The sequence below is a fragment of the Anas platyrhynchos genome, chromosome 5, assembly GCF_047663525.1.
Source record: "Anas platyrhynchos isolate ZD024472 breed Pekin duck chromosome 5, IASCAAS_PekinDuck_T2T, whole genome shotgun sequence".
NCBI lineage: Eukaryota > Metazoa > Chordata > Aves > Anseriformes > Anatidae > Anas > Anas platyrhynchos.
Genome location: NC_092591.1, coordinates 40,530,408 through 40,553,598, shown reverse-complemented (window position 1 = coordinate 40,553,598; position 23,191 = coordinate 40,530,408). Strand labels below are relative to the sequence as shown.

General features: G+C 37.8%; 1 long non-coding RNA gene across 1 annotated transcript; it reads right to left on the bottom strand.

The window, feature by feature from the left end:
• Window positions 1-1,941: 1,941 nt before the first annotated feature.
• LOC110352654 (uncharacterized) lies at window positions 1,942-7,384 on the bottom strand. The gene is made up of 3 exons (XR_002401943.4): window positions 6,798-7,384; window positions 4,363-4,510; window positions 1,942-3,754 (listed from the first exon to the last, which is right to left on the bottom strand). It is a non-coding gene; the product is annotated as an uncharacterized lncRNA (long non-coding RNA).
• Window positions 7,385-23,191: the final 15,807 nt, after the last annotated feature.

Below are 23,191 nucleotides of genomic sequence, written 5' to 3'. Positions count from 1 at the left end.
TCGAGGAAACAGTGAAATTGGCCACGTAACTTCACCTCCCCGCCGGCTCGGGAGGCTGGGGTTGTTCTAAAGGCGTTGGGAAGATGGACCCGAGGTGCGGGTCCATGTGTGTGTTTCTTGTGTGTGTGTGTCTTTTTCTCCTTCCCAGGCATACGTGTGTTTAAAGAGATGCTGAACAGAGCTCTGAGTTCAAGGGGAAGAAGGCAAGGTTGGTTTGGGGAACGGCAGCGCGCCTGGCAGGTATTTTAATGACCGTCCCTTGCTTTGAACACTTCCCATCACTTTGCCTGTCTCCATTCGGAATATCTTTCCCAGACCAATTTTGATTTCTGCTGTAATTCTTGTGTGTGTTTGTGAGCGCTTCTGAGGTAAATTGAGAAGTAAGCTGCGCAAAAGGAGGAAATCGCCCCTGGGGTGCTTTGTTTACTTTGGTTTGTAAAATCCTGCTAGGAGATGGTTTCCTCAGTGTGTGGCAAGTGTTTCTTCAAGAAATTCATCAGCCCTTCTACAATTACTTGGAGCTCTGAGGGAAGAGAGCTGCCATCACTTTCTCACATCCCAAGGTGTTGCATGGAGGAGGGAAGAAAAGGCTGGAGCATTTAATTACAATGGGAGGCGGGGGAGAATGGGGGAGCGGAGGCTGCAGAAAGCCGCCCCAAGCCTGTACCTGGAAAAGAAAACCCGCCCGGGTGTATGTGGGAGACGCGTGCCGTGTAGGGCTGGGGAAAAGTACCCCATCTCGTGCGATAATTAGTCTGAACAATAAACATAATTGGAATAAAATCAGTTGGAAATTCCTGCGTTTTTAATTACGTTTCATTTTGTGGTAAGCCGTAAAATTATGAATACCTCTCAATTAAACACTATCCACTTGTAAAGCATTTAACAACAATTATTCCTTAATCAGTCGGAATGTTAGCCACAAACGATGCTGTTAAACATCAAAGGGACGCCTTAGACGTTACCTTTTAGTCATAAGTAAGAGGATTAATTTCTGTAATTAGAGGGGATAAATATGTGCATAAATACATCTAATTTTTTTACACGTTCTCATCCTGTCTGGGAGAGGCGAGGATCTTTGACATCGCCAGCACTTCCAGCTCTTCCCCCGGCTCCGAGGAGGCGCCCGGCCGCGGCGAGGTGCCAGCACCCCCGCAGGGAGGCCCGATGCTGCGCGGGGCTCCGCGCCCCTCCGCGCCCGCTGGGGCACCACCAAGGCGGGGGCTCAGCCTCGGGCCCACCGCGGCCACAGCAGGACTTCGGGGCAATTTGCAGCCCTCCTCGGGTTTCAAGTGCGTTTTTTTATTTTCCCTTTTAGTTATTTTTATTTTTGATTTTTACGGCACCTGGGGTCTACCCGGTGTTTTAATTCCCCCGGGGACAATTTGCGGCCCCAAAACGAAGCTCGAGACTCGAGTGGAACACCGCAAATAAAATTAGCATGACCTTGATTATACCCCGTATGAATATCTCATTTACCTAATGACTTTATGTCACGTACGCAGAGGGTCAATTTCCTTTTAACCTTTCCCATTGCTGCAGTAAGCATTCTTTTATAATCAATGGCTGTTTGAATAATCAATTCACATTTTATGATCCCTGACAAACTCAATATATGTGCGCCTCGTTTCAGCAAAGCAGCCGGCCCTTCTCCGGGGTGGTTTCACGTCCGAAGAGTTTGCGGCGGGGGCCCCGGGGCCGCGCAAGGCAATCTCCGCCGGCTCCGCGCAGGGCTGGCTGCAGACGGAGCAGGGCCGCACCAGGAAGATGCGCCCCGGCACAAAGGCACACGCCCGGGTTGCCGCAGGGGCATCCTTGAGTGGTGCTGGTTCTGGACATGCGGTTTCACATGTTTTTCCAATCGTTCGAACCCAAATATGTGCACCCCTCACCCTCCACCCCTACCCTCCCCCGCCTTCTCCTTCCTAGGAATGTGCATAATAAAAGCCAACAGTCCGGGACTCTCCCCCCTTGCTGCATGTGCCGGACAGCGAGCCGTGGGGGGACGTGGTCCCCCCAGCTGGGAAGCCAAAGGCAGGCTGCCAGACCTCCTCCCAGGACTTCCGAGGGCAGCTGGATGTCTCCGGCCCCGTCGGCACAGGGGGAACCTGGCTTCAGCCTTAGCATCAGCTCAACCGTCCCGCTGGCGTCGGACGCCTCCCTCGCCGCCACTAGACCCCCCGAATGCCTCTCGCAGCCGTCGCCAAACTGGAGGTCGGGAAAGTCGTCCCAGGAGCGGAGCCCCCAACCGCGACTCGAGCGAAGAAGCGAACGTGTGAGGGGAGGGGGCTAGGGCAGGCTGAACTTTGCAAATGTTTTTTCTCTAAGTAGCCCACATTGGCTGTGATCTATGGTGTGAGTCAGGAACCGAGACTTATTGCAACCCTTTTCCCTCTATTGGATAATTAATGCTGATTCATAGCTGTTTCTATCTACGAATGTGTATTTCGTTTTTCTCTGCAGGGTCCATGGTTCTTTGGTATGTTGTTATTCCCTGAAAGGTAATTGCACTTGATATTCTCTCGGGGAAGGCTCATTAGCCAAGGGCAGGGTGGCGTTGCCAATCTCAGATTCTTTCAACGATTCAATGCAAACATTTGCCCCAGAGGTTTAGTGCAGTACTCCCAGCTCTCAAAACAGCCCTTGGATACAGGATTTCCCCTAAGAAGCCTTAGGTCGAAAAAGAAGAACATACATATACCCCCCAAGCAGGAAACATTTTAGTTTAAGGGGTTTTAGTTTAACCCCTCCCTGCAAATGGTCAAAGGTACAGAAGAAGATCAGATATGTTACAGTGGGCTCTGAGGCTTAACCCTTCCTGTATATTATCAGAAGATACCCAGTACACAATCACTGATGAGGCAGCAGAAAAGACACCACACCTCCAGCTCCTCTCTATGCACTCCATCACACTCTCTTCACATTTACAAAATGCATGTTGGAAATGCTTTTCAGCTGCCCACCATTACAGACCTACACTTGACTTCTTTCTCACACATGCCTGCTGTCATCTCTTTGGCTCCTTTCATCTCTCCTGCTAAATTAATTACTTCACTAATGCAAGACAATGAAACACAGGTATAAGGTAAGCAAAGAAGCATACATTAGTTAATACAAATTATTTTATGAAGGTGAACCCTCCATGATGGTTCCAATTTTACTTTTTCTTCCATTGTTCACCGTTTTGAAAATCTTACTCTTCTACTTGAATCTTGGCAGGTTGAGCGGGATGATTCACAATTACACCGCAAGAGAATGGGAGGATCCATTTCTCACAAGAGAAAATGGTCACACAGGATCAATGAAAGGGAAGCAGAAGAACAAGATGCAGGCTTAGCAAGTTCTCAGACATCACCAGGTTTTCCATGTTAGAACAAAAGAATCTGGGTATCCGTAGTCACAGTGAATTAGATGGGATATTCTTCTTGTATCGGTGTTAAAAGGCAGAGAAGGCTCTTAACTCCGAACGTGTCCTAAGTCTAAAGTGTATGCCTAACCATCTTAATGTGTTTACATACTTCCACACACCACGTTTTTCCCCATCACAGTTAGCCAATAAAGTCAAAGAGCAAAACTCATCTGTGCTGTATCACTACTGACTTTACTGTCAGGATGTCAGAAAGGAAATTGTCCTGTGGCATGTGACTACACAACAAGAGGTCTAAGGGTCCTAGGTCCAAAAGAAGATACTGCCACATTACTGTTTGAAATCCCCAGTCATTAGAAGGGCTGCCCATCACTCTATAGGTCTCACCTGCAGAGGGAACAAAAAAGTTCAAAGAAAATCAACTCTAGGCCATGAATCTTTGCAGTGCTTTCAATGCTGATAGCCTTCATTATCCTCAGGCCTAGGTCCTGTTGACTGCAGGAGAACCACCTGAATGAAGGATGCAGGACAAGGCTCTGCCAAGTGATTTTGCAAAGTACTTGGCTTTGCTGCTCCTACTGAGGGTAAACGTGGACAAGCACAACCCTTGCAGTAAGTCTTCTGCACAAGAGACCTGTTCTTTAATTCATACTTTGGTGATTCACAGCTCAGATTTTTGTTTGATGCTATTTGAGTATTTCTTGTGTTATAGCAGTACATTCCTTTCCAATGTGTTTTTCAATATGAATATATATATATATATTTTTTTTCAGTGATGAAACATCATTATGTGACAATGTACTAATATGCTGCATTTTTAAGTACATGCTAAATTTAAAAAATGTCTCTCACTACTTCATATACATTTATAAACAATCACTAATAGTCCTACTGATCATCAGCATAAATAGCTCTAGCAGAAGCTTTTATTTGATGTAGATAAAAATAAACAACTTTGAAAAAATAACATACAAGTGGTCGTCCTGTGCTCTTACCTTAAGGCTATATTATGATCACAATCAGACATATCTAGGCATGTGTCATACTGGATAATACTATTTCTTTAGTGTTGGAGGGGACACGGCTTTATCCTGGACTTCACAACAGCTGAGACATGCCATTTAAAACCATGATCCTGGTGTTCTTGGAAAAAAAACAAACACATTCCACATACTAAGCTGTATACAATTATTAACCTATATATGAGATTTTTTTTTTTTTTAAACAAATTGCTTCACATTTAATACTCAAGTCATTTTATTTCTATTATTCATGTAAGGAGCTAAAAATAAACATTTGAAATATTTTTCTCTTTTATGGAAGAGCTGATAAAAGTATTCATTTGACCTGAACTCTTGGATGAACGCAATCTTATTTTCTGGACTCAGATCTCTTATTCCCAGTTGGGAACCCCACATCGTATCAGGGCAGTACAATGAATCTTCAGAGGGAAAGTGCTCTTTACCTTGAAATATTCACCAAGAATAGCTTAGGCAAACAGTTTCCAGCCTAAAAGTCATTTACAATATGTTCATTTGGGCTTTTCATTTCATTGTTCTTGATGTGTCACTAGTCACTTATCACACTTGCTCTATTTCCCAATAGGTTGGATGAAATTATTTAAACAGGAGACTAAATGAATAATAAAAGTGCACAACATATATTCCTGCCTGTGTATGCATGCTTTTGTTTTGTGCAGTTATTCATAGAAAGTCTGATTCTGCTCCATTCCATTTGATAATGCAGGATTTGATCCATAAAGAAAATACATTCACCTAATATTTGTTCAAAGAAAAATCCTGCTTGCTTTAATGTTCACTTATGGCCACAAACATGATCAGAACAAGACCCATCTGAAACCCCCAGAGCTGCTTCATAGAGTTGCAGTAGGAGCCCTGGAACATAAACAGTTTTGTCACTATAGGTTAATTTCAGCTTTCAAACATTATTGAAAATAATCAATTGCCTTTCTTCCCCTCCCCCAGCTGAACTTCAGGTCGCTTCCTCTGAAAAACAGCTTTGGGGACTGAAGGGAGATCATACGGTTTGATCCAAAAGTGAATTTATTTTTTCTGCTGTTTCCAGACTTCATTCATTGAAGAAGGTCCTGTCTGCAGCCAATATGTTCACAGTAACTGTTTGTTCCAGAAATAAACATCTAGCAAGATCCTTAGTATTTGAGAAAGGCATTGCTTTGATTATATAATCCTCCATAAATGGGGAAAAACAAACAAACAAGCAAACAAAAACATATAAGGATCTTGGCCCTGCTTTCCATGGGCACCTAGCAGCTCAACTGATTTTTTTAATTTTTTTTTTTTTTTTTTTTTTACACAAAGAGCTAGATTTGGGACACACTGTGCAGTGTGAAGGTATCACACTTCTAGATGGTTTATTTAATTGTTTATTTATTTATTTATCTGGGAAATGGTATATTATTATATCAGCATTCTTAAACTTAGGGGTTATTCTGCTGAATTTACCTTAGCCACAGAAATAAGCCAAAAGTAATATATGTATTTTATTTTCTGGTAATAAAGTACTGTGTTATAAGGGAATACTAATAAGTCAGTATAATGAATTCTTAGTTTTTACTCAGATCTGAAGATCTGAACTGTCCTAGAGCTTGAAATATTAAGATGAGAGGATTTAGTCTTGATATTTCTTTCTGAATAAAATACTAAATAACAATATTATTATTCCAATGGAACATGCTAAATGATGTTGATGTGAAATTGGGAGCAGATGGAAAACAGCCAGAATGAGTTCTTGGGCCTCATTTTTCTTCTCTTTACTTAAGCAGGAGAAACTCCATTGAAGTTAATGGAGTTACAGTGATATAAAACTGTACTAAGGTGAGAATTGGACCACTTGTGTATAAATAGATGCTGTTACTTTAAAAACAGAGTTTACTTCACTAAACAATCTGCAAATAAACACGAAACAAAGGGCAAATGAGACATATTACAAGTAAGCATGCATGCAAAAAAGGTAAGTGCAAATTAGATTTGAATATTCATGAGTCACAAATCATTGACAGTTTGAAATAATGCAAAACAGCTTTATAAATGAGGTTAAGGCAAGGGACATCAAAGAAAGGCATTGCTAAATCAATAGCAATTTGATTGTGCATATACTTGTAAATTGTGGCTACAGTTTTTGTGACATGGGAGAAAAATAACGCACATGTTGTGAGGAAGGGGCACATAAATATTCTTTTTGAATGTGTTATATTTTTGCAATTCAGCATGTACTTGGAGACCTGCCATGTATAAAGTGACCAGACATCATTTTTTAATTTTTTTTTTCCCCCAAGAGAGTTATTGTTTCCAACTACCCAATCTCCGCTGTTATGTTGCTTAGCATGACAAAAAATTCAGTTGTCAACAATACCTGAACAGCAATAACGTAAAATAGAATAATTACTTACTTCACTTGACTTCAGTAGAAGGATCACCTGCTAATCAAAGTACTGTCATAAAATCATAGCCAGTGGAGGTTATCTACTTATTTCGGAGAATTTTGTTCTCAGAAGTGGGAATCAGATGAGTTGCAAGTCTCAGAGCAAATTGCTGGAGCATGGGGATTTAAAAGAATGATAGCTTGAAGGATGGCCAGCCTTACCATTTAAATCAGAGCTTTTTCATTTCTCTGGCTGTAAGCATTGATAAAGTATTGGATCTGCTGTCTTATTTGTGAGTTCTGTGGATATTTGAAATGGAGTGGCTTAAAAAGTTGATGAGAACACAGAACCAAAAGACAAAACTGCCAGAAGTTATCTGCTCATTTGAAATTACTTCTATTTTACTATTTTTACTAAAGGTTTATATTTTGATTACTCAACGCTCATTCTAATTGTATTAAACAATTCCTTTTCTTCAATGTCCTTTACATCTAGTGTGACGTCCTTACTCTCTGGCATGACGGATGAAGCTTCAAGAGGTCAAGTGAAGCTAAATATATATATTTACTGATACTGATAGCAAAACCAAGCAGGGATGTCAATTTGGAAATGGTATAGGGTGCTCTGGTTCTTTAAGAAGAAGAAGCACATGACTTCTTGCAGTGCTCTGTTTAAAAGCATCCACTCACATGAATGAAGCTGGCAATTAACTTGTGTCAAAACACTGTAGAAGGAGAAACCCAGATGTCGAATAATTGAGAAAAGGGATAACCTCATGTCCTCCTCAATCCCCTAGATGAGCTTGTCAGAAGCTGATGCGTCTCTCATGCCATCACAATATCACAAGATACCTGTATGTGCCATGTTTAAATTCAGAATGGATTTCACAATAAATTCTTTAAATCTGAGTATTCCTCAGCATAAATAAACAATAGATAAGTTCAAAAGAGCCACTTAGGAATGTAAAAGGCTAGCTTACCATTTCAGGGACATTCCTTCTAACCTTCAGAACCTGTGGAGAGAGAAATGAATCTCCCCTTAGAAGGAACAGGTGGGAAAGTTTATCTGGTAAACCAGAGAGCTTGAAATCACCATTTTTAGATTTCCTTCTGGCTCCTTCACTGATTGGACAGCTTTATCAGAGATGAATTATAAGTCTGCATATCTATAAAATGAAGCTCACAAAGTGTAGTTTTGCTGTGGAATGGAATTTGTAAGAATGTGAGATCCTCTGATGAAGAGGAACCAATATGTGCCTGTTATATTAACTTTATGAGCTCTGTTCAAGAACATCTCTAGATTTAAATCTCTAGATTATTTAATCTTATGGGTTTTGTTTATTCATAACCTCTTTCACCTTCAGTAATGCACACCACCTTCAATCCTTTAAAAGACAAAGTTACTGTCTCTTTACATTATAAATTATTGTCAAAGCTGTAACTGTGTGCCTCTAAGTAAAGGAAAGTAAATTTCTCCTTCTAATCACAGTATACACCAGTTTTTTTTCAGGGATGAGGGACAAAGGTTTAATAGTCTCCACTACTCTCCCATGGCAGGTTCCTCAGACTCTTTCCTGAGCAGGCAGTGGTTTATCCACATTTTAATTATTCAAGTCTCTTGCAGGGGAGGGCAAGGATACTACAGTACAGTTCATGTCCACATCTCTGTGGTTGCTGCCTACTTGGGTACACATTCCTTCTGAAAACACATAAAGATTGTTTTTGTGTTTGGCTGCCTAGAGAAGGTAGGGGAATGAGTTGGGGGATAGAGGAATGAGCTGAAGACAGCATAACTACTTTTTTATTCCCCCTTCTAAACTAGGCTGTGGTTATTCTGGGAAACTCTGTCTCCTAGAAATCATGCTGGGATTTTACTAGGAATAAAAAAAGGAGAACACCAAAGTCCCAACCTGGAATTCTCAATTATCTCATCCACATGATAGTGAATGGAATGGAAATTAATACAGCAGTCCAAATGAAAGGAAAGACAGAGGGAAGCAGAGAGAGAGGTATGGCTCCAAAGATCACATCAAACACTGTGATCAGCCAGCAAGTGAACCACCAGCTTCTAAATCCTAGTTTCTAGAGGCACAGCATATATATCAGGTAGAGACAAGTAAAACAATGGGAGCTATAAAATGTGAACCTTTACAGATAATTCACCATCAGTAGTGCCCTTGAAACTATGGAGCCACAATGCACCCATAAGGCACTGCTTGCCTGAAGATGAGTTTTCACCATGTATATAAGCCCATAGTGACTCTATTGAAGACAGCGTTGGTACACTATTATTATAATAAAAGAAAGAGCAGAAATATGAATAGCAATCATACAGGAAGTTCCTAGAATGTTGCTTACTTTTCTAATTACCTATAACACAAGACAGTTTTCCTTAAATACACAATATTCTCCACAATATCTCTTTTGTTGGTACAAGAAAATAGCTCTGCTGTTGGGATACTTGTCCTATAATTTTTCTCTACTACATTTCATCCAAAATGTTAATACTTCTGAAATAAAAAATAATTACATAATACATTTTCTCTTTAGAGCAAATCTGGTAATTGCCAAATCCTAGTTGTCAATACAATATTAGATCATGTGTGACCCAGACTTCCTGTGTGTCAACAAGTAAATTTATCTCCTTCTGTTATTTCAAATTACAGGAGAGAGAGACAAAATCTTCACAGATCAATTGGAAACAAAAATGCTTTACCTTTTGTTATTTCAATGCCATCTGTTAAAATAAACCAAATGCCAGACTTACTGCATACACAGGGCACCAAAATGGGTTTTTAATTTGGCTTTCATATTTCAAAGAAAGGCATGCATTTCTATATACTCTAACTTCTTTACATGAATTATTATGAACTGCAAGTGACATCTACTGGAGAAAGCAGAGCTAAATGCCTACTCTGCAAACTTTTTTTTGCTACTAAAAGAGTCTCCCCTCCAGGAAATACAACTGTTATTTAATAGAAACCTTGCAATTGTGCCCATCAAAATGCAGTTACATAACAGCTTTCAAGATAGTTAAAGAAAAACTGTAAGATTGTCCATTTCATACTGTACTACAGAATACTTTTTTTTTTTCTTTGTAGAGAACCTGTTAATACTGCACTTTTTCTGGATTTACAATAAAAGACTTTTTGAAAGTAACAAATGTTTGATCCCAGTGTGTAGTCATCATCAGTTTTATAAAATTACTCAGGATGTATTCTTAAAATATTCACCAAAAGAAATGTGGCTAAAAGTTCAAGTTTCAATCTTGCATGTTAACAGAAGTTATACTTAAACAGAAATTTACTTGAAGACCTAATGCGGAACAATGGTATTGACAATACTACCTAGAAAGTCTGGGAGCTTCTATATATTTAAGAAGAATTTAACCTTCTGAAGTTATGTATTGGGACACAAATTCATAAATACCTGCACTATGTTAAAACACTTGCAACCTGTACCCATCAAATGTTGCATGAGTTTAGTGTGTAAGAACAGCACGTATCAAAAAAACAATTATTTCAAAGAAATATGATAAAAATCCCGGAAACAGCAGTACTGATGTGTAAGGCTGTGAACTCAGGGGATCAGTGCTGCTCAGAGCTCCTGCAAGTGACATTGCTTCTTAATATGGGCTCTTGAGTTCTTGCTTAAAAGCCAGTTCAAGTCCTTGGACAGATGAGGAACCAAAAAAAAAAAACAAAAAACAAACAAACAGTTCTTACTTGATTCCAAAATTTAGCGAAACCCAAACAACAGTTCCAATTTCTTTTAAAATTGGACTATTTGGGAAAGATTTCCCTAGTGTAGACCAAACCCAAAGGTTTAAATACGTGTTCCCTACCAAGTGTGACTTCTGAGCCAGAGAAATCAATTCAGAAAGTAAATCAATAGCTAGGAGCCATTTAAGGATTTGTTTATCTAATGCTGATCTTAATTTAGTTGCAATTTCCTCCATCAAATATATTTCTCTTTTATAAGGAAAATTTGATTTTGAAGGTTAGGCTTTAATAGGATACCTTTTTATGTAGCAGTCAACAGAAGATACATTTGTCTGTTTGGAACAAGTACAGGAGGAGATATACTGAAATGAGATTAAGTGGATAATCTGTATGTAATATGTCTGGGCCTGATTGTCCCCTCTAGCAGAAGAAACCCTAGGGAAGAGGCTAAGATGGAGATACTTCCCAAAGGATTTCCATATGGAAATGTCTCCTGAATTGTTTCAGTGCAGGTGAATCTTGCTCTTTCTCTACTCTGATGCAGAATAGGCTATGGAAATAATCTGAGACTTGTTGGATTCCAGACTCCAAAACCATCTGTGTGGAGTTAGATCTTCTGTGTTCACCTCTGCTTTAGGTTCTTGGCACCTCCCTCCATCCTTTAGCAATGTTATTACAGCCACATTAATTTCTCAAGCCTCCCCAGCCAGTGGCCAGGTCCTGGGATTCATGTGTTCAACAGTAGGTAAGGAAGGATGAGAAGAAGCTATGTTTCACACTTTGTCCTTTCCGATTGCTTCCTTTCTTACCTTTCTCTATAGGAGCCCTCAGAATGCTCACTTGGAGTTCTGGGAAAGAAGAATGATGCAAAAAATGACCGAGAGGAAGAACCATGATCTGAGCCTGTAGACTCTTTCACCTTTAGCCTTGGACAACAAGGGTTATAGATTTTTGGATACAGAAATGGGGAGATTATGACAACACTCAACATAATGTTGAATTTGAAGCATGAATATCACCTGTTAGAACCGGTGTTCTTCTGGCTGGTAATGTCGAAAATGGTCATACAATGGGTTTAGCCAACTAATTTGGACCTCAGGCTTTGGCACAGACATGTAATTTTTATGTTTATGCTCTCATTAGTGGAAATTGCCAGAAATTCATTCCTGTTACTTGCATGATTCTCAAATATGTCCCTTGCAGCAGAGGCTGAGCTTTTCAAACACGTTTCAATTTCTGACCTAAGCTAAGCTTTTCAAATGTTAAAATTAAGTTTCACTATCATCTTCTGAGCAGTGCTTGCCAAATGCCTTGCAAATGTCTAAAATAGACATACATTTTTAGAATTTGAAAGGGGTACATATTCTAAAAAATCAGCCCTACACAATAATCTAGCTTTTTGCTGTAATAAGGCTTCAATCATTTTTTGTTCAGCAATTTCATTTTTCTTATTTTCTCTAACAACGGCTAAATATAGCAGTTGCAGAAGTGAGTATGTAAATTGCCGATTGGAGAATTGGTTTTGATCAGACTCTGCTTTCACATTTTGGTGCATTTATACTGGTGTTAGTGAAGTGTAAAGTGGTTTAAAAAAAAATAAAAGATAGGTGGGCAACAAGAGGTGAAGTAGAACTACATATCCCATTTAGCCATTGCACATAAATGCAGGATGATTGTACATGCTAACCACCAGAAAGCAGAATATGTTGAGAAAAGCAGCTAGTTGAGGGACAACTTGTAAAAACATTTCCCTGATGGTGGTAACAAAGAGAAATAGTTTTTACAGGTGAACAAAAATATTCTGTATGCTCCCTTGCACACATTGTTTGACAACAGATAACAAGCCAAAGCCTCCTGATTACACTATATAGTAAGGGACTATATGGCACTTGATTATGTGTGTCTTGAGTACTGGCGTGAGGAACATGAGTGCTATTTCCTGTGGTTTTGCATGAGACATGTGGGAGCAAGATTACATCTTTCATAAGCTGCCAACCCGATTTCACAGAGTCTTGAAAACATGTCCTCTGGGGAGGAGTATCCCCAACCAAGCTGATGTTCTGGATTGCAGTTTGCTTTTTGACCTTTACGTTAACAAAGCCATGTTAGCAGGTATTTGTAGAAGTATACATGTCCATCCATCTGCCTAGTGTCTCAGCTTCTAAGGTGGCTGCTATGCATGGTATACTCTTCCTGAAGGGTAAAATATCTTTGCTGTCTGTCGTGGCCTTCCTTTCAAAGGGTTTAAGATAAAAAATATCTGAATTGTCATGCAGTAGATTGAATGATTCCTGTTCATGCAGTACACAGCTGTTTAGAAAACTCCTGAATACCCACTCTGAAACTCCTGAGTATACACTGTGAGAAACTCATTGCTGAAATGCAACATCATAGAAGCTGCATTTCCATATAGTATCTAAATCTGCAGCTTACTTCAGGTTCATCTTGTCTTGGTGAGAACAGTTTGACCAAAGGTTATAACTAGTTTTCAGTTGTCTTTAGCATTCCGAATGTGGCATTCAAATAAGTATTCAAATTTCATTTGCTTACTCAGAAGCTTTGGAAAAAGTCCTGAAGCTCTTACTTCTGTATCTTTGGACTAAAAAATTCCCAAGCACCTGCTTTCTCTTGGATCTTCTGACATTTCTGTTTCTAGTTCTAGCCAGAAGTACTGTAAAGACAGCCTTTCTCATTATGTTTATCACTCTAATGCTTCTAACATAGGAGAGATCATATTCTCCAGTGAAAAAAGATGCAACCTAATCTTAAAACTACCTCTTTTAGTGGCTTACAAACACTCTGAATTGGAGGCTAAGACTGTTGGCTGGTGGATCCAGCACAAGAGAGGTCAAATGAGTGAGCAGATCCTCTAGATACTTTTGCAGGGAAACTCTTCAATCTCTCCCACATGGAAATGTTGATATCTTATAATGCGCAATATCAAGAGTCTATAGTAAGCTAATGACTTTTTCAGGTTCTCAGATTAAATATACCTAACAGTTCAACTTTTTCTTACCATAACAAAGATAAAATACAGAGATGAAAAGAAGTTTACAAATAACATTTCCATATGCTTTCATGTAGTAGTGCAAGTAATCACACACACACACACACACACACAAAAGCAAATGCTTATAGAAATATCATTTTTTAAGCAGTTTCAGTTTTCAGCAACAAATGTAACAAATATTTCTGTGAGATATATGTGTCTGACAGACTGTGAAATCAACTGTCCTGAAACTCTCCTCTTATATTCTATGTTATTACTGTGGATTATTAATGAAGCAGGATGAAACTTGCATATATATAAGGACATGAGGTTCCAGTATATAAGCAAGGTTGCTTACAGATTACTTCATACTTCTGTCAAGGGAGTTCAGAGAATCCGAAATTCCAGTTGTAATTTAAAAGTAATTAAAATGCACATTTCGTTAATAATGACAAATTTACATTATTTTCAGAGTTCAAACACAGCAAAAACAGGTACTTATGAGATTCTTCATGCTGCAAGGTGGACTGTCACGGGAAGACCCACATCAGTTTGTGTGTAAAGAAACACAGTGTATAAAATAGAAGGATATTTCAGAAACTCAAAGTATGATCAAGTGGTTAAGCTGTAGACCCTGAAAAGTTGATTATATTTGTTGCTTTGCTGGAAAGTCCGTAAGTAAAGATAGTATTTTTACAGGTGATCACTGTGATTCTCATTAGTTGAGTGCCCCCACCACAGTATTTTGGTCCTGGCTTTTGGAATTACCAGTATGACTGCAGATGAGTTTTCTGGAAGCTGTGAGTATGCAACTCATCTCCTTTTGGGAAGGTATAAATACAAGCAGAGAATCAGGAGTTCAGGGCCTGCCACTGGACTCACTCTGTGGCCCCCAGAAAAGTTATTTTCTTTTTCTGTCTCTGTTCTCTTATCTGTGAAAGGGGAATTATATCATTTTTTTTCTCATAAGAAGCCATAAAAATAATTAATGAGGCATTATGGAAAAGCTCATGAAGAAATGAATAATTTGTGCATTTTATGCATTGCTTGGATGGTGGGATTGTAAATTAGGCCAGGACCCACACATGGAGTGACAAAGATAAAAAGAAATAAAGAACAGAACCCTCATTCCAACCAATGCACAAAGTGGGGCAATAGCTTTGTGAAAAAAACTTGTGTATATACACATTTTTAAAATACGTGTCATAATGCATGAAAATGTAACAGCACAAGGTTGCACATATGTGCAATGTGAGGATGTAAGGATCCTCACATTTCCTATCTTGCAAGATACTCTCAAGCATTTGACTCCACATGACATTTTTTACTTCAGTTTATCAAGAAGCAGACAACTATAAAGGGTCAAGAAAACTTGGAGTCAGAAATCAAATATGAACATACATATCCATTCCTGCAATAAACCAGCCCAAGACATTTTTACTGTCAGATCTTCAATTGCTGTGAAAGGGTAAAACTCTACTGAAGTCAATGGAGCTGCATTCAATTTAACCTGGCTCAGGACGTGGCCCCTAATCCTTTAACAAGATTTTAATGTTAGCCATGTGATTTCCATCTTAAAATCCCTGCAGGCAATGCTTAGATTGAGCAGGGGTATGCTAAGGAAGAAACCTGGAGAATTTTTATTCTTCTTATTTATTTATTTATTATTTATTTATTTATTTATTTATTTTTAATCTCAGTCTGCCATCCTGTTCTCTAGAAACTCAATATTTGTTTGAAGATAAAAAAACATAATTTGCAGAGAAACACGGAACTGCAAAATGGAAGCTAACTGGTTCTACGTTACATTCTTGCATTTGAAGAAGCTCTGGAACATTTTCTTTGTGCAGAACTCTGACATCTATTAACAAAAAAAGTCAATGTTCTGTGACCATCAGTCTTAGACTTGGGCCTTTTGACACTTGACTGTTGTGCTTGGTACAATCAGATACAATGATGTATCTGATTATCACTGCAAAAATGCAATACCTTATCAACTTAACCGTGCTTGCTAGCTCTTTTGTTTTTCTAGGTCCAGCCTTGTCAACCTGAATTGGAAAAACATTAATAAAGTGAAAGTAAGCATCTTCTTACCAGACTTGCAAATATATATATAAAAAAAATCTGAATTTTAGAAAATCAAAAGAAACAAAGCAAAACAGGAACCACTTTGAGTCTGGAACAAGTGTGAAAAGATCATGTAGGTAGAATCACCCAGTGCCCCACACAGAAAACATGTCTTACATAAATGTCCTCAGGGTTTTATCAAGCCTCCTTTGAAGCACACATAGCACATGATACATTAACTATCTTTAGGGTAATTTCTCCCTTCATCTCGTTGTCCTTGTGACTAACATTTTGTTTTTAATTTTTACATACACATTTTTTCCCCTTTCATGTTATTGTTCCTTAACAGGCCACTTCCATCCTCAGTTAATCATCTCTCCCTCCTTTTGGACTACTGCCATTTAAATGTTTAAAGACTGTTATCATAGCTTCTTTTCCTTGAGCTCTAACCATGAGGTACCCTTAGCCTCTCACAAAATAGATCACACCTTGTAATACTTGTTTCTGTCATCATTTCCTGGATTCTCTCTGAGACACTTGCTGTGCATACTAAAAATAGTAGATGAAGTTATTTGCAGAAAGGTAACGTAACAAGAAAAAAAAAAGAAGGAAATTATGTAAACATTGACTTCTCCAAATAGCACAGAATTTGGCTAATAATATACATAGAAATAGAATGTTATATTAACCATTAGGAATAAGCAAACCAAAATCTTAATTCATCTTTCTTTGTTTTCATGAATAGTTTCTTGAATAGTTGCACTTCTTGTGCAACTTCATTAAATTGAAACCTCATGTCCAATATGTTCTTATCTCTCATCCCAAATCTTTTCCACATTACTGTTTTTCCTGCAGAATGTTCCTTTGATTTTATGCCAGATAGTGTTTTCCTCCATGTGTATTATTTTACATTTATCCACATTAAATTGTATTCGTTTTAATGCTTTCTAAGCTCCTCTGATGTTTGCTATTTCCAGTGCTTCCTATTTTGGTATCATCTCTAAATATATTCATTGTACAATTTCCTTTCTCTTTAAGATCAATAGGCTAAAATCATTACTTTAATGGCCTGATTTTCAAAGATGCTGAGCACCTGTCTCTTCGGCAGTCTCCAATTGTATCTGTATACAGAACTGGGAAAATTAAGTGACTATTTTTTTTGTTCTTGTTTGATGCTGAAAATAACTGAAAAAAAATCCTTCTGATTCAATCCCAAACCAAACTTTTTTTTTTTTTTTTTTTTTTTTTTTTCTGAAATGCAAACTGGAAAACATTCATTTTGGATTAGCAAAAATATTATTTCCCTAAAAAAAAAAGATTAATTTTGAAGTGAAATAGATTTATAAGTTTAAAGAATCAACTGGTTTATTCTTTAGCAAATTGTTAGATGGAATGACCTTTTTCATGTTGGCACTTAAGCAGAAGTCATGAATTTGACATGAATTCTCAAGTTGTTTTATTTCATTTAATATGCATGATGCAAGCAATGATACAATCTGATCTGGAAAAACTAGGTGTTAAAACTATCAGTTCCCAAACTGATAGTGAAAAATCAACTGTAGGAAGCTCCATTTCCAGCTGCTCTTCTGGGAGCTATGTCACATGTGCATGGCTCAGTGGGAAGCTTCTCCCCTCCCAGTCTGGGTCCCAAAGCCCCTAGCTTTGGGCAGGTTTCTGCTCTCACTTCTTCCCTCACCATGACCTGAATATGCTTTATTTAGTGAAGAAGTAGGATTGAAACTGTTCTGATAAGCTCCATTTGCCATGGAAAATTTGGACCTTACTCCACTGCTGCTGATGTAGGTATGCAGTGTTGATCCCAGAGGCACAGTGCTTCAGGGTAGGCAGAATTTGCTGCACCCACTACTCATAGGTGCATCCCTTACACCATCTCTCAATAGCTGGTGTAGGGGGAAAGCTTTTGGAGTCATCATCTTTTCATTCAATACGTGGCAGCAAAGAATCCCTTGATGCTTTTGAAATGGAAGCAAAGGATTAAGACTTTTACCTGAACGTAGCTCATAGCCACTACGAATAGGTTGAAATGAGAAATTGTCTACTGACCTAATTAATGTAGGTGCTCCTGTTAATTGCCAAAAGATAATCTATTAAGTATGGACCTCAATTTTGACCTGTAGAGCACACTACTTTCTGTCTGATTCTAGATGAGAACTGCTCTTAGTTTAGGAAAGAAAGAATTATCCAGACTCCCTTGCAGAAAAATCTAACCTGTCTTTAACATACAGGTGAAAGCTGTATCACAATTGATAGGTCATTTGTAGAAAGGTATTTTGGACAATAGTTACATGGCAGAATATTCAGCTTAAGCACTATCCCAGCACTCGCTCACCTACAATTAAAACATTATGCCCTTAACTTCCATGACAAGATGGGTTTTCAAAGACCTCTCATGGGAATCAAAACAGTAATTACCTGTTCATCAGGCTTGAGAAGTACGAGCTCTCATTTTTATATAGAGCTCATTAAAATAGATTTGGAAGATAAATGCAAATACATGAAGAGGTAGGAAGAATCCCTAGGTAGAGAGATCTCATTCAAACAGTGGTCTGTAATTTGCAACTACTTCTTTTATAAGTATTATTAAAAGAAAGTCAAGATAAAATGTTAGTAAAAGTTGTCACTTCTTCATGCATTACGAAAATACATAGAGTTTTCTGCAACTGGTTGAAGATGATGAAGAGAGAAATAATTTTTTTTATTTTTTATTTTTTTATTTTTTTTTTAGGAATGATCTTATAATGCAACCTGTGTCCCAGTGTCAGCACTAAATTCTTAAGTTACAGAACTGTTGGTGTTGGAATGCCTCATCAAACATCTGTTAAATTTGGGGAACATCTGAGAGAATATCTGTCAAATTATATACTTTGAGTCTATTTAATTGACTAGATCTCCTGGCCTGCTAGGTCATGACACACAACTATCACAGTATAGCAGTAAAGGTAGTGTCAGATAACAGTGCTGATCTGCATTGATGCAGGCACCTTGGCCCCTTGTTTAGCAAATATATTGCCCATTCCCTGATGCTGGTGCAGGATTATATTTGGTTGTATATTTTCTAGTATTCTATTCAGAGTGGTTTTAAATTTCCTGTGCTCTGGAGCTGCCTTTTTCTCTGCCTTTAGAAGATGTTTTATTTTCACTAATAGGTCTCACTGTTGAGAAGTTAGCACCTTGTAAATAATAACAATATGAAGACTTAAGTATGTAGATATTTTAATTTCTGAAATTAATAACTGGATTTCAAAATCAAAGCAGCTAAACATTTGGCCATTTAGCTCTATCTCATATAATATTACATGATTATCATCCATTCTTATATGAGAGTATTCATATAGAAGAACTATTCCTACTGAAGTCAATGGCAAAATTCCATATGATTTAATAAAAAGTTTTATAGATTTTAGGCTTGTATTTTAACCAACAAAAATGCTGTCTAACTTTAGCCCTATGGTCATAATTTCTCTTTAAGATACAGTGTCTTTGAGAAGGATACCTAGTTTTGTTTTGAAGATTGCAAATAGTGAATTCTCCATCTCCTGAGAAATAGTTCTACTGTTTAATTTGCATAGCTTTTAAAATATATTTCTAACTGAAGTTCATATAGCATCAGTTCCAGTTGTTCATGCAATGCCTTTCTGTATTGGGCTAAAATCCTTTCTATTCTTGGCAATATCTTCTTCATGATGTCCCTTGTAGACTGCAACCTTGTAATCTGTTATATTTTATCTTCACTAGCAAACAGATTGATTTTTATTCTGACCTAAACAGATGCAAGCATATTTAACAATCAAACCTGTGATACCATCACAAAACAAGATGAAGATTGATTGTTTTTCATGAAACAACATTCCTTTATGTTATGCTATCACCTTTGATTCTTCACTGTTTACATCACATTATTACTATTATTTAGTTCAGGATTCATATCAGCTGTTTAGGCTACAGCCGTGTAGACTTTTTTAAAATGTTGGCACGATATTAATTTGTTCAAGATTTCTTATCAGTCAGCAGTAGTGTCTTATGGAATTTCTTAGCCATTTTTTTTTTCTGTAATCTCAACAGATCTGGAAATATTTAATAGCTGTCATTTAACCTTCCCCCTACTTGTTAGCAATGGAAAGTATTATGTCTTTTCTATAAAATATGACAGTATAATCTTTCCAGAACACAAATGCTTTTGAATGCTTCTTCTGCAGATTGATAATTCTACATTTATTACCTAGTATACTTCTGCCATTGCTAGGTTCTATTTTTTCAGATGTATATATAATATTATATAAACATATAACATATATATATAGATAATATATATAAATATATATAAACATATAATATACAAACACATAATATTTTCCTGCCCACTAAAGGAATTTATTTTATTTTTTTTAGATCTTCCAGTTATTTGCAGTCTACTGTTGATGATTTTTATTCACTGTATTCAATGTCTCATTTTTCCCACTTACTTATTTATTTCAAAATATTTTCACCACTTCTGACTGGGACAATATTCAGTTTTGAACGAAAGCTTCAATCTTCTCAAAGCTGCTTTTGGCTATATATTTCTGCTGCAACAGGGGTCAGCCACCCTCAGTGTGAGTGATAAATGGAGAGGTTTTGAATGTCACATAGCAGGGTTGGTCCAGTGCCATGAGCGATGAGCCATGAGATCTCGAGAAAGGTAGTGTTTCCCTGTTCTTAGTTCCTACTGAGTTCTGAAATCTGTAAGAGCTGGGAGCCCCTAACTCAAACAGAGACAAGACAAGATGGAAAGAAAAATAGTCTGATATATCACTCCTGAAAGGCTGCTGGCTGTTGTACTACCAGATGGGACTGTAGTTTGCACATAAAATTGAAGTTAGAAAGTGCCCACTGCTACCTTGATAACTGTCAGCAACTCATTCATTACCCAGAAGAACAAAGCCTCTTCTAGAACTTTCACAAATTTCTTTAAATATTTTCTTAATTAGAAAGTTATCCAGGGTTTTCAGAGACTCTAAGGATACTTTATAGGGCAAAATTTCCTACACATAATTCCTGATTAGCATCCTCCACAATGCAATTTTTCTACCTAACCATCTCAGATAGATTTTTAAGGAGCTGTTCATTCTCTTCCTAAATTCAATCTGGTAGCCTACTGCTGACTCCTGCACCACTCATTCATCTCATGATTTATCATTTAATATGTTGATCAATAAGCATTCCAAGACCCTTTTTTCCTACTTTGTCAATAATTTTAAACCAGATAATGCTATCTTCAGTGTACGCTATCCACTGCCTGTCCTTTAGTCCCCCTTTCTTTCCTCACAATGTATAGGCACTGATTTTAACATTCCAGTGACATGAATCATTCTATTAGACACTGTACCAATCATATATAATTGCTCTCTATAAATTAATATATCCAAAACATTTTGTTTATTACTCAGACTCTCATTGGCAATAAAACAACTAAACATTTTTTTTTTTTTGTCTCTTGGTGCCTAATTTCTTTACACACATGCTGTTTTGAATGAAAGTTACGTGTTTGAGCATATACACAGTGTTCTAGCCGTGGGCAACATCTCTTTAGATGCTAACGTAAAGCTTTCCCAACTATTTCATCTTGTATGCCACAACATGGAAGACCACAAATGTGTATGTCTGTATGCTCTATATTGAACAGGCTTCCACAACTACTGAGCTGTCTTCTAGCATGTTATCTTTAGAGTTAGATTAAATGTAATATAAATCATAATAACATTAAAGAATTTTCTTTAACAGCTTGGAGTTTATTTTTTCTGTTTACTGAAAGAAAATGTCATGTAGAAGTTATGAAAGAATAATGTTCTGTTGGTCAACACATATTTTTATTTATGACATTTCAATTCTTATACAAAAAAAAAAAAAAGCAAAAAAAAAAAAAAAAAGCATAACACTAATGAAGAGCTTGGGGGTGGGATGGTGAAAAGGAGAAACAGAAATCTAATACCCCAAAAGGCAACAATGGACTTGGCTCTTGACAGGTTGAAGGATATGCTCAGAGTTTTAGCATATTACAAGAGCAGCACAAATATGCTGAAACATGCTCAAACATATCTATAGATGAACATACAGAGCTTTTTAGCTCCCAGGCTGCCAGCATTCTCAGTAGTTGGCTCCATCTTAAGACAGATTTACATTGTTAAAGCTTTCCAAGTTTATAAATATCTTGGAATCCATGATGTCCTGCCAATTTCCTTCAGTTTCATTCTAGACATCGGTGGTTTCTGGCATAAAATTGGGTGTATGAACTGAGGGTCTGTCTACACATATGTAGGTATCCGTAGTCTTCTTCCATCTACCCTTATACACACCCCAGTAATATGTACTAAGTCTGAGCAGAGCAGCTCCCTGAAAGTGTGGCTGAATTGCATTCATTTTACAGCTTGGATAGAGTTGGCTAGGAGTGGCTGTACTGACGCATAAATAGTTGGTTAGTAACCTTCTGTTTACAATTACCTCTTCCTGTACCTTCTGGACCTTCTACCCACTAGCTCACTATTTCCTTATTTTCCAGAATTTTATAGCCATGATATTTTCTCCCTGCTTCACATCTAATCTTTCAGTTCTCATGAACAGCGTTCAAGTACAGACATAGTAAATGTATGTTTTCTCTGCCAAACCCAAGATTCCCTCCTCACATGCAGTTGAATACCAGAGGAGCATACCAGGATTCTTGTTCATTCCTGGATGGATTATTCATATGAGTATGATTTAGCATACAAATGTATACTATTACTAGGCCACGTGAAAGCAACTGGTAGCATCGTCCCATTACTGTACTGAACTGCTTCGATGAGTGTAGATCTATCATTTTCAGCAGCTGTACTGTGGAACTAAGGATGTAAATCCAATGTTCAGCAACCTACCCATGCGTTCAGTCACCCAACCTGTGTGCTTACTTGTACATGTATATTCTGGGGTGTCTGTGCCCTGTCATACTTGATCAGTTTTCCAATGCCTTTGCAAAGAGCTTGCAGTACCTGTGACTTGTTCTGTACCCAGTTGACTGATATGCAAGAAAAAGGTGGGATAATACTGAAGAGGAATTCCAGGAACAGACTTCAGCCAGTTCAGTGCAGGTTTGCTCACAGCCTTGTAGGGTCAGTCCCCATACCTGGATTAGCTTGAAGATACACTGGATGAATCTATCGGAGCACTTATAGTTGAGTGAATTCACATAGGCAGCCACTCGCTACATCTATAATCATCTAATTTTAAAAGGAAGATGGTTTCCATGCTACTATTATAAAAGATGTTTAAGAGCTGAGTATGTTCAGGTTCAAGCAGAAGCCATGTGATTATTTAAAAAAATAAAATTGTCCTTGTCTATCCTAAATATATGTTACAAAGTGGTCGTCAAACATAGAAAAAAATTCACATAGGCAACTAAATGCAATTTTTGCATTGTTTAATACTCACATGATGGCAGGCTTAGCTGCCAAAGAATATAGAATTTTGTGAATAGCAATAATATTGCCATCAGAATTTAAAAATTTCCAGAATATGAACTGTGGACCCTATGCTGAAGTCCACAGATATCACAGTCTCCTACTCATCTTCCCTGCTCTGGCATTTCAGTGAAATCCTGTGTGGCTCCTAGTC